At 39.5% G+C, this 12381-nt stretch overlaps 1 pseudogene; it reads right to left on the minus strand.

The window, feature by feature from the left end:
• Nucleotides 1–2131: 2131 nt before the first annotated feature.
• On the minus strand, nt 2132–3418 carry LOC131277503 (zinc finger CCHC-type and RNA-binding motif-containing protein 1 pseudogene; annotated as a pseudogene).
• Nucleotides 3419–12381: the final 8963 nt, after the last annotated feature.

A 12381-nucleotide genomic window follows, 5' to 3' on the forward strand; every position in this document is an offset into this window, starting at 1 on the left:
AAAATGATCAATTTTCTGATTTCATATTTGCACAAGATAGCAGCTAAAGCTGCCCTTCTTACCACATTTCTACATTTCATTCTCCTATATATGTTTTCTGTCCTTTGGGTTTACTGAAACAGAATTCACAAAGTTTGCAATCATCTTGTAACAGGAAATCCAATGGGTTTGCCTCATTGTTATTAATAATGAAATATATTAATCACTGTGCTTCTATTCTTTAAATTCTGACCATTATGGAATTCTTACCAGTTTAATTCTTCCTCCATTAAGACAGATTTCTCTTTTCTATATTGAATTTTATTCTTTCTTCTCCTTCTTATTGTCATTTCACAGATTACAATATCTGCTTTCATGGTTCAGTTTTGAGATATTGTAATTGTCCTGTATGACATTAAAATGAATGTTACAGGCCATTATACATTTTGTCATAACCTATAAAATTGTGCATGGCAGAGTGTAAACTCCAATGTAAACAGTAGTCCACAGTTAGTAACAATGCTTCAATATGTGTTCTTCAATTGTAATGCATGTACCACACCAATGAAAGATGCTGTTAATGGGGGAAAGTGTGGGAGTGGGAGGGGGTGGGATATATGTGAATCCCCTATATTTTCTATTAACATTTATGTAATCTAAAGCTTCTTTAAAAATAAAAAAACCTGCTTTCTTCTCTTTTATGTCAATTCTTATCAAAATTTTTACTCAATCACATGACTTCAATTCATTGCTCCCGATCATGAGTTTATCTTCAGTTCTTTTCAGCAGTTTTTATTATGAAATTTTATTATGAATTATACTAGTATGTCTGTTTTTATGTATACATATTCTAATGTCACCTTTCACTCAACATATCTAGCCATCAGTCCAAGTTCCCACCACCAAAGTTTTTTGATGACTTCCTTGAAAATAGTGTATAACATTCTCCAGACTGCTGAACTGAAAATGTAGCTTCATATTTGACCCCAACTTCTACCTCCTGTATCTCCAATAATCCCATCCTACTGCCATCACTTTATATCAGATTCTAAAAATTCACAGAAATATGACTCTATCATATTTCTTCCAAGATAAAAACATGCAGCAGCTTCTCAGTTTATGAAATATTTAAATCATTACTGTTTTAATGTATGTATTCCTCTGTGAGCTTCTGAGGTTTTTTGTGTTTAGCAGTCATTCTGTATTTATGACACACTGACTTTTATATCTACTGTTTTCCTATATTACAGTTAGCCTTACCATGCATAGTATAAGAATCTTGCAGGAAAGAGCAATAAAAAATGTTTTAAAGGCCTATAGCCAAGATTTAGGTAGAAAGCAGGTATTTTTCCATCTCTCTGCTTTCCTTTCTCTACAAGCTCTTTCCTGCCAAACTCATTTACATAAGGGTGTCAGTTATCACCTGTAATCAGAACATTCAAAAACATGTGCAAACACACACACTTCATGCTTATCCTCCAGTCTCACGTTTTCCCTTCACTTAATTCACGCTAAAAATAAAAGTCAAATATTGTCTTTGTCTTTTATTTTTATCAAAAGATTGTTGTCTTCTGACTCAATATTGTGTCCTGCCAAAATTAAGTTCTTTTTTTAGCACAAAATAATACTGAAAATTTTATTAATATTTAATAACAATAACTCAACTCTTTTTTCAGTTTTTATGAAGTTTTTGTGGTAAAGATTAAACTAATTTCAAAAGTATTCATGTAAACCAATCAGATACTAATAAAGCTTTTATGAAGAGCTTCTCAAATCTTTTTAATATCTACCTTCTTTCTTGGGTTGAACAGTAGTATTACTATGATAATATTACATGTTCTTATTCTTATTAAAATTAGTTGTTTTCAGGATTAATGGTTATTAGCAAATCCTGATTTTTATTATCTGCTAAGATAGAGAGAGACATGATATTTAAAGTTATTTTTCAGATGCTTGTGAACTATTTTATGGTAAAAAAAAAACTGTTTGAGGGGAATGGGTGTAGCTCAGTGGTTGAGCGCCTGCTTCCCAAGTACGAGGTCCCAGGCTCGATCCCCAGAACCTCCAAAAAAAAAGTAATCTTCAGTCTCCAGCTGAACTTTGTATTATAAGGTTTTTTATTTTTATGATATTTACATAATAAATATTAATCTTAATCACTAAGTTCTTCTTCGTCACTGAAGTATGTGCTTTTCTTTATCCTTGGGCGTCTTGAATCATCTGAGGTTGAGGCGTCCCCTGAACTGGGTTTCCATCTTTTCTGTTGTTCTTCAATTTTGGCTTGCTGGAAAGCTGTGGCCTGACCGAGACTGTCAAGAGCAGGATCTTCCCCTTCATCTTCACTTTCTTCTACTTCCTCAATTTCTTCTTCTGGTTCAGGAATTTTCTTTTTTTCCTTTTTCTCTTTCTTCTTTGGAGGTTCACGTGCTCCCAGCATATTTTTAGGACAGGCATAACTTAAGTGCCCACTTTCTCCACATTCATAACACTTAGATTTATCAAAGTAGTTTCGCCTTCGGATGAACTCGGCTGCTCTTCCATTGTCAGTAGCAATGCTTGCTTTTATCACTCTACCAAATAACTGTTTGTTGTTTATTGCTCTTGTACAGTTTTGAGCAGATTCTTTATCCAAAAATAAAATAAATGCAACCCCTTTACTCTTCCTGGTATCTTTATCTTTCATTATAGTAACCTTTACAACTTTGCCAAGCTTGGAAAATATCCGATATAAGTCATTGTTTGTTGGGGAAAAGGGCAAGTTGGATACATACACTGTACTTTTTTTTTTTTTTAATATTTATTTATTTATTTAATTTCCCCTCCCTCCCATGGTTGTCTGTTCTTGGTGTCTATTTGCTGCGTCTTGTTTCTTTGTCCGCTTCTGTTGTCCTCAGCAGCACGGGAAATGTGGGCGGCGCCATTCCTGGGCAGGCTGCTCCCTCTTTTCACGCTGGGCAGCTTTCCTCACGGGCGCACTCCTTGCGCGTGGGGCTCCCCCACGCGGGGGACACCCTTGCGTGGCACGGCACTCCTTGCGCGCATCAGCACTGCACGTGGGCCAGCTCCACACGGGTCAAGGAGGCCCAGGGTTTGAACCGCGGACCTCCCATATGGTAGACGGACGCCCTAACCACTGGGCCAAAGTCCGTTTCCCTACACTACTTTTACTTGGAGCCAATCCACCACACATTCCTTCAGGTGAGTCTTGTCCGAGAGCCCAGAAGAGTGTGAGCCCTCGGCCCAGCTGGGGCTCAACCCCGACTATTTCTCGCCCCACGCGGCAGCTCTGGCATCCCGAGACCCGGGAGAGTGCAGACGCCCAAGTCAAGAAGATGACAGCGCCTCCGTCTCTCCCTGGCTGCAGTCGGGTCGCGCCTCGGATGCGGTCAGAGCCCCCGACCCGGAGGCAGGCCCAGGAGCGGGCGTAACAGTTCTTCATGAATGAAATAGATATCCTGAAAGACATTCACCTCCAGAGATTTTCCTTCTGAACCAAGTTAAGTTACTCAGGGATGTTGCATCATGGTTAGAAGTTTGTCAGTAGTTTCCATCTGCCAAGTTTCCTCTTGGCAAGGGAAACCCTTAAACAAGACTATAATGTAGAATAAGGAGGAAAATTAAAAAGTAGGACTGATCACTCCTAAAAATTACTTGTGTCTATAGATTCACAAGGAGGACTGTCCATTTTTACTCTCTTAACGGGAACTTAAGCAATTGCTTTATATTTCCTAAAAAATTAATCTAATTATAAATGATCCATAAAGTTATTTTCTTCTACAGAATAATATACATTCATATGTTGAAAGAGGACAGAGTTGTTTACTATATTAGCATCATATTCAGATAACACATTTTCAAATTAGCACTTTCTCCATGAATTTTAGTAGCTATTAATAGTATGGGATCTCTATACAAAGTTTATTTAATCAATTCAAATAAGTGAAACATATATTTGTCTGATAAAATACTTAAAAAATAATATACACCTCTCTTTAATCTGATTAACAGGAGATAATTTACTTATTGATTTCTTGTAAAGAGCCACAGACAAGTAATTGACTTTGTCCCCATAAACATTTTGCCTGCAGATTTTAGGGACACTTGCAGGTAGAAAGAAAAATGTAGGCATTCTTGGCAGAATGGCTACCATAGTTTATCTAAGTTGAAAAGCAGGCACCAAGAATGAAGAAATGTGTAAGCTCATAAAAGGAGGGGAATCTTCTTTTTCTTTAAAGTCATGAGAAAGTGAGGAAGTCACAAGAGATATGTGGTGTATTTACTGGCCGAGGTCACTTGGGCAAAGAATTCCAAGGAAGCAATTAATATCTGCTTTCACTAGGACACTGTTAGCCAAGAATCACTTTGGGAAAAGGAGGAATATAGGGCAGATATTTTTATCACTCTGTTCTAATTGTTAAAAGACCAGTTGAAGTTTTCAGATGCAGATAAGATCACTAGTTGGGACCTGGCATCACCTGACTTGTAAATCATAATCTTACTCAAAACACACCTCAGGGTTTGTCTTTTATAGAGATTCACAAAACTGCTCCAATCACCCCAATCATTCTAAATAAAGATACCAGAAATGTGAAAAGACCTACTAGAAGAGCTTGTGAAGGTATATACCACTGATTATAAACTCAGTGAATGAGGCTTTTCAAAAAGTAACCAAAAGGAATAAATACACAATTGAATTAATGGGCAAATTAAACTTAGTCAAGACACTGAAACTGAAATGTAAAAATAACTACAAGTGACAATGGAATATAATTTTGGATAAAAAACAAATTGGAAGATGATGGATAGTATCACACAAGAGCCTCTTCTCTGGAAACAGAATATAAATTCAGAAAAACAGGAAATTCTAGCACTGTCCATGATTTACACACAGATACACACCACACACACACAAATGCACAAGGCTTAGCTCACTTGTTACTTTCCTATGAAGTCATCCTGAGTTTCCCAATCACAGACAGTCCCTGCTTACAAAGAAGCATACCACTCTGTGTGTTCCATTCTTGTACTACATTTTTTGTTGAATCCTGGCAGTAATCATTTGACTATAGGTCATTTCTTCTACAAAATCATATAGTTTAGAGCTGAGAGTGAGCGTGTATCCCTTAGTTTATAAATATAGTATTCTTTTAAAATTATTTCACCTCTACTTTTAACTTGAATTGCATTGTTATTAGACAATGACACATAGGAACTCATCAAATTTCTAAAATTGTTAAGATCTTTAATATTACTATTCATCTTTTTGTTATGTATAATTATATGCCAATAAAAGAAGTGAACAATGGTCTAGAAACATTAAAGTCTCCAAACTTGATTGAATAATAGAAAGCCTGAGTGGGACAATTAAAACTGAACCTGCCTTGTGAGGTGTGGGTTCTCTTGAAGATGTTGAGAGTCATTTTTTTCCTGTGGTGAGTTAAGTCACCAGGGTCCTATTTGAGTTTTAAAAGGGAACTCTCACAGAGGCTATTGCATCCTGCTGCCCTGGGAGAGAAAGCAGTAAGAATAAAAAGGGAGAAGGGCAGATTCCTAATCAGCAGGAATTTATCCAATTTGAAAGACTCAATCCTGATCAAGGGAAATGGACTCTCTAGCTTTCTGAAGAGCTAATAGACCTAACAAGAAAGTTTAGCTCCATGGAGGAGTTTCCACCTTGAATATACAAGGTCTCTAGCGCAATTCCCAGCTCCTTGTAGAGAGTAGTGACCCACTGGGATATTAAACATCTAGCTGATACCTTGGGACAGGGAAAACATAGAAATTATTCTTATATTAGCATCTCTTGGGTCTCTTCTTTTTCCTAAAAAAAGAAAGTTACCTTTGTTTTATAATTTAACTTAGTTTACTCACTAAAACTCACTTAAAATCTGCAGCAGGAAGGCTGCAGGTTAATTGATTGATAAACACTGGCAGTCTGAGAAGCTCCATAGGGACTTAAGAGGGAAAGCTGCTTTTTCTTAGTGTTTGGTTGACTCCTTACTTGTGAGCTTGTCTGTTTTCTTGCTTTTCTTTACTCTTTATCACCTCTCCCCTATTTTTCAAATTAAGTGCTGCCAGCTTATTTTTTGTTTGCTGTGTTTCCTCTTCCTCAATTTCCTCTGTTCTGTGTGTACCGATTTTGACTAACAATGCTATCTCTTTTCCTTCCTACATCTTTCTATCTTCTGCTTTCTGTTGTTGCTCTTACATTCCACCTGTTTGTTTAGTCCTTAATTTTTCTGTCATTTTATTTCTAACTCTACTATTCCATTTTCTATCTTTTATAAACTCTTTCACTTTTGTCCTTTCTTTTCTCTTCCCCCTCACCTCCTCATGCCAGCCTTTTCAGTCATTCTAGGAGGTGGGGCAACATGGCATCTGAGCAAGTGCACCTCATAATCTCTCCTGCAAAGAATCAGCTGAGTAGGGTCAGAGTCCTGCTGGACCAGGCTGTTTTGGGTGCTTGCAGGGCAGGAGGTGTCTGGATGTCAATTTGGTGAGACAGTGACAGAAGACATTCTTGCAAGAGGTAGAATTTTGTGTCTCTTACACAGAGGTCAGAAGTTGTGGGTGGAACTTTTGAAATCTTTGTTGTGGTGCTGTGTTCCCAAACCCTGAGTGGGCTGTTTCTGGGGATTGCAGGGCAGGAGGTGTCTGGATGTTGATTTGGTGAGACAGTGATGAGATTCTTGTGAGAGGTGGAATTCTGGGTTTCTGACATGAAGGTCAGAAGTTGTGGGTGGGACCCCTCCCCCAAGGCTGGCAGCCTGGCCACAAGGATCCCTTAAGGCTTTGTTGTGCTGCAGTGTTCCCAAACCCCAGGTTAACTGGATGTATGGTTCCCACATCTGTGTCCCATAAACCCTGGTGGCCCATGCTCCAGAGAGTCACACACCTTGAGTCTGCAATACCATGGACTTCCCATCCCCAAATCCACCACACCCTGAGGTCCACCTGAGGTCCTTGATTACCCTAACCCTCCATGTTTTTGGTTGTTGTTGTTGTTTTTTCTCTCTCTCTCTCCTTGAGCTTGGAGGAGTATACCAGCTGACTTGGGGAGAGTCTGGGAAGAAAAGAGAGATGAATCTGTTGAGGAAGCCCTATTTACCTAAATGTCCTGGGGTAGGAAACTTGGTCTGGGAGAAGGTGGAGTCAGAAAATCAATTAGACCTCCCCTAGCACGCTTAATGGGGAGGAACTGTAGGACATGTTATCCAAGCTTCCAATAGCATATTTGGTGATTCTGATGAGGTATAGGTGATCTCACGCTGGAAATAAAGAGTCCTTGTTTTCTGTGTTTAGTTGGTTTGCGGTCACCCCTCGGGCTGAAGTGTGGTTTGCTGGTCAGGCGAGGGAAGCGGCCGTGGTAGGCCTAATTCCGCTGCCCCCATAATAGGGTGGTTGGTCGGGCCCACCGCCACCCCTGAAGGAAGCTCGGCATGGGCGCAGAGTGCCTTCTTGGCAGCCATGCTTCCGCGGCCGCCCCTCCTCCCAGATGGTGCCACCCGATGCCTTGTGGGGCGGCACCCTTCTTCTTCCTTCTCCCTGCGCAGGCGCAGGGCGGAAAAATCCAGTCTGCCCTTTTCCCCTCCCCCGACAGCAGCAACAGCCAGGCGTGGGTGGAGAAATCCAGTCTGCCCTTTTCCCCTCCCCCGACAGCAGCAACAGCCAGGTGTGGGCAGAAAAATCCAGTCTGCCCTTTTCCCTCCCCCCGACAGCAGCAACAGCCAGGCGTGGGCGGGAGACTCAAGTCTGCCCTCCACCCCAGCAACAGCAGCCACCAATCCCTAAACCCTGCCCCTTCCCCCAGCAACAGCGACAGCCAATCCCTAACCACCACCCCTCCCCCATCCAGTACCGCCCACTGACCTTTTGCCGGCAACCAATCAGAACAGGGCGTGGCTTCGACCAGTCAGCCTTCCCCAGCCCCTATAAAACTGTTGCCTCTCCCTCAATAAAGTGGACTTGCGTATTTACCTTGTCTCCGCGGTAGTTCTTCTGCTGTGCGCCCTCCAGTCCTGAGAGCCCCCAACAAGGGCCTGGCCTCCCTTGTCCCCAGTTCGTCGCCTGCTTCTCCGGGTGACCCCTTCGTCGCCTGCTTCTCCGGGCGACCCCTTCGTCGCCGGCTTCGCTGGGCGACCCCGTCAGCCGAACCGCGCAACCCCTGTGAGACTGACCCCTCGTCTGCTGCCGGACCGACCCCTCGTCCCAAGTGGGACCGACCCCTCGTCCCAAGCGGGACCGACCCCTCGTCCAGAGCTGGACCGACCCCTCGTCCGCAGCCAGACCCCACCTCTACTGACCGAGCAAGCCGCTACATTGGTTCAAAAAGGACCCACTTGAATCTCCTACCAGACCATTCAGGTAGCTTTCCTGCTACCTTGGGAGGGAGAAGTGAGGAAGGGAGAAAGGGGGAAGGCCAGATCCCTAAGTGTTTTATTTAACTGCAAAGAGGATTCCTAGCTTGAAACGTTGGTTCTTTTCTTTTCTTTCTTTCTTTTTTTTTTTTGTCATGGTTGCTAATATTGCATTGTCTCCTGGTCTTTTCTCTGGTTTTATCACCCAAGGTCCTTTTTCATTTATTTAGTTTTTTTCTCTTTTTCTTTTTTTGCTTGTTTCCCCCCTTTCTCTGCCCCCACTTTTTCTCTTCTCTTTTTTTCTTTTCTCTCTTTTTCTTCTTATTTTATTTTATTTTCTTTATATAATAGGTGCTTCAGGGAGTGCTTCACATTTGCTGTGTTTCCTTATCCCCCATTTCCTCTTTTCTGTGTTTATTGAATTTGGCCAACTACACTATCCCCTTTCCGCTACATCTTTCTATCCTCCATCACCTACTGTTTCTCTTACATTCCACCTCCCTTTCTTTGGCCCCCAAATTGTCTGACTTTTTAATTCTAATACCTTTGTTCTGTTTTCTGTCTTTTATCCACTCTTGATATTATTGTCTTTCTTTTCTCTTTCCCTCTCTCATGAAAACACTGGCCTTTTAATTCATACTATATTCCTCCTCATATTCAGTAGACTGTCTCATTATAAGTACTCTACTTACTGCTATAACTCTGCACAACTTACATGAGTTTAATATCAATTCACCTTCATCTCACATTTTTGCTCTGTTAACATTTATTACCAATACTACTTTATACATTTTCTTTTGTTACCCATTTTGCTTCCCCTGGCCCTAATATTTTCCTTCAAAGTGAATTTAGCCAGAAACAAGATAATAGAGTAAGAAGAACAAAGTGACAAAGAGAAGACATAACACTTACACATGAACAACAACTAATTAATCCCCAAGACTAAACAAAGACACCAAGGAACTTATTAAACCCATCAAGATAAAATGATGACCAGACAGCAACAAAAAACTACAAACCAAACCAATAATCAGGAAAACATGGCCAAATCCAATGAACAAACTAAAAACCAGGAAGAGGACCAGAGCATTGGACAAGTAATTAAAGATCTCAAAGCATATGTTATAGACCAATGTAACGAAGTAAAGGAAGAGATTAACAATATGAAGAAAACACTAGGATAGGAAATTGCAGACATGCAAAAAGATAACAGATACGATGGTGATGAACACCACAGTTCAAGAAATCAAAAATACATTCTCAGCAAATAGCAGCAGATTAGAAGAGGCAGAGGAGAGAATTAGTGACATGGAAGACAGTACATCTGAAATCCAACAGATAGTAGAACTGATTGATAAAAAGATGGAAAAAATCCAGCCGAGACTTAGGGACCTGAATGACAATGCAAAATGCACAAACGTACATATTATAGGCATCCCAGAAGGAGAAGAGAAGGGAAAGAGGACATAAGGGGTGTTGGAGGAAATAATGGCTGAAAACTTCCCAAATCCACTGAGGGAGATGGATGTACATGTCCAGGAAGCCCAACACTCTCCAAACACCATAAATCCCAAAAGGCTGACTCCAAGACATGTACTTGTCAAATTATCCAATGCTCAAGACAAAGAGAAAATTCTAAAAGCAGGAAGAGAAAAGAGAACCATCACATACAGGGGAGGTTCCATAAGATTAAGTGCTGATTTCTCATTTGAAAACATGGAGGCAAGAAGGCAATGGTATGATATAGTCAAGGTATTAAAAGAAAAAAATTTCCAACCAAGAACACTCTACCCAGCTAAGCTAGCATTCAAAAATGATGGAGAGTTCAAAATATTCACAGATAAACAGAAATTAAAAGAGTGTGCCAACAAGAGCCCTGACTTTCAAAAAATACTAAATGGAGTTCTGCAGGAAGGAAGGAAAAAACAGGAGAGGCAGAGATGGAAGAGAGTGTAAGAGCAACAAAAAAGACAAAAAGAGAAGGAAGAATACAAACAAAATATGACAAACACAAGTCCAAACAAAATATGGTTAACAAAAATAATTCCTTGAAAGTAATAACACTGAATGTCAATGGATTAAACTCATCTGTCAAAAGACTCAGACTGGAAGATTGAATAAGGAAATATGACCCATCTATATGCTGTCTACAAGAAACACATCTTAGACCCAGGAATTAATGGAGGTTGAAAGTGAATGGCTGGAAAACAATCTTACAAGCAAACAATAACCAAAAAAGGCAGGAGTAGCTATATTAATATCAGACAAAATAGACTTTGAATGCAAAACAATTGTGAGAGACAAAGATGGATACAGCATATTAGTGAAAGGGATAATCTTTCAAGAAGAACAAACAAAGGCACCTCCAAATATGTGAGGCAAACACTGGAAAAATTAAGTGAAAGAATAGATGCCTCTACAATTATACTTGGGGACTTTAATACACCACTATCAACTTTGGCAGAACATCTCAAAAGAGAATCAATAAAGAAACAAAAACTCTGAACAGTATCTTAGATGAGCTGGACCTAATCGATCATACCACCTGAATAAAGCAGGATATACATTTTTCTCAAGTGCACATGGATCATTCTCCAAGATAGACCATATGCTAGGCCACAAAGAAAGGCTCAATGAGTTCAGAAAGATTGAAATCATACAAAATAATATCTGTGACCACAGTGGAGTGAAGCTGGAAATCTTCAAGGGCCAGAGGCCCAGATTTCACACCAAGATATGGAAATTAAACAGCACACTCTTAGAAAAACAGTGGGTCAAGGAGGAAATCTCAAAAGAAATTAATAACTATCTTGAAATGAATGAAAATGATAACACAACATACCAAAATTTATGGGATGCAGCAAAAGCAGTACTGAGAGGAAATTTATAGCCATAAATTCATACATCAAAAAAGAAGAAAGAGAAAAAATTGAAGACCTAACTGCACATTTGGAGGAATTAGTAAAAAAAACAACAAACTCCACAGAAAGAATGAACAAAGATAAGAGCAGAACTAAATGAAATAGAAAATACAAAAGCACTTGAAAAGATAAACAAAATGAAGAGCTGGTTCTTTGAGAAGATCAATAAAATTGACAAACCTTTAGCTAGACTAACAAAGAAAAAAAGAGAGAAGATGCAAATACACAAAATAAGAAAGGAGAAAAGAGATATCACCACTGACCCCACAGAAATGAAGACGATCATGAGAGGATACTTTGAAAAACTATATTCCAAAAAAAAATGACAATTCAGAGGAAATGGACAAATTCCTAGAAACACATCAGCAGCCTATATTGATGAAAGAAGAAATTGATGATCTCAACAAACCAATCACAAGTAAAGAGATAGAATCAGTCATTAAAAACCTCCCAACTAAGAAGAGTCCTGGGCCAGATGGCGTTGCAGGTGAATTCTACAAAACATTCCGGAAAGAACTAACACCAATCTTGCTGAAACCTTTCCAAAAAATCAAAACAGAAGGAACATTACCTATCTCATTCTATGATGCCAAAATTACCCTAGTACCAAAGCCAAACAAAGACACCACAAGAAAGGTAAATTACAGACCAAATTCTCTAATGAAACTAGATGCAAAAGTCGTCAACAAAATACTTGCTAACTGTATTCAACAACACATTAAACGAATTATACACCATTACCAAGTGGGATTCATTCTGGGTATACAAATATGGTTCAACATAAGAAAATCAATCAATGTAATACACCACATAAAAAGATTGAAGGGAAAAATCACATGATTATATCTATAGATGCAGAAAAAGCATTTGACAAAATACAGCACCCTTTCTTAATAAAAACACTGCGTAAGATTGGAATACAAGGAAATTTTCTGGACATGATAAAGAGTACGTATGAAAAACCCACAGCCAACATCATTTACAGTGGTGAAATCCTAAAATCTTTCCCTCTAAGATCAGGAACAAGGCAAGGATGTCCAATATCACCTATTCTTAGAAGTACTTGCTCAAGCACTGAAGCAAGAACCAGATATAAAAGACATTCAGATTGGAAAGGAAGAAGT

This window comes from Dasypus novemcinctus, unplaced genomic scaffold (genome assembly GCF_030445035.2).
Source record: "Dasypus novemcinctus isolate mDasNov1 unplaced genomic scaffold, mDasNov1.1.hap2 scaffold_119, whole genome shotgun sequence".
In the NCBI taxonomy this organism is placed as follows: Eukaryota; Metazoa; Chordata; class Mammalia; order Cingulata; family Dasypodidae; genus Dasypus; species Dasypus novemcinctus.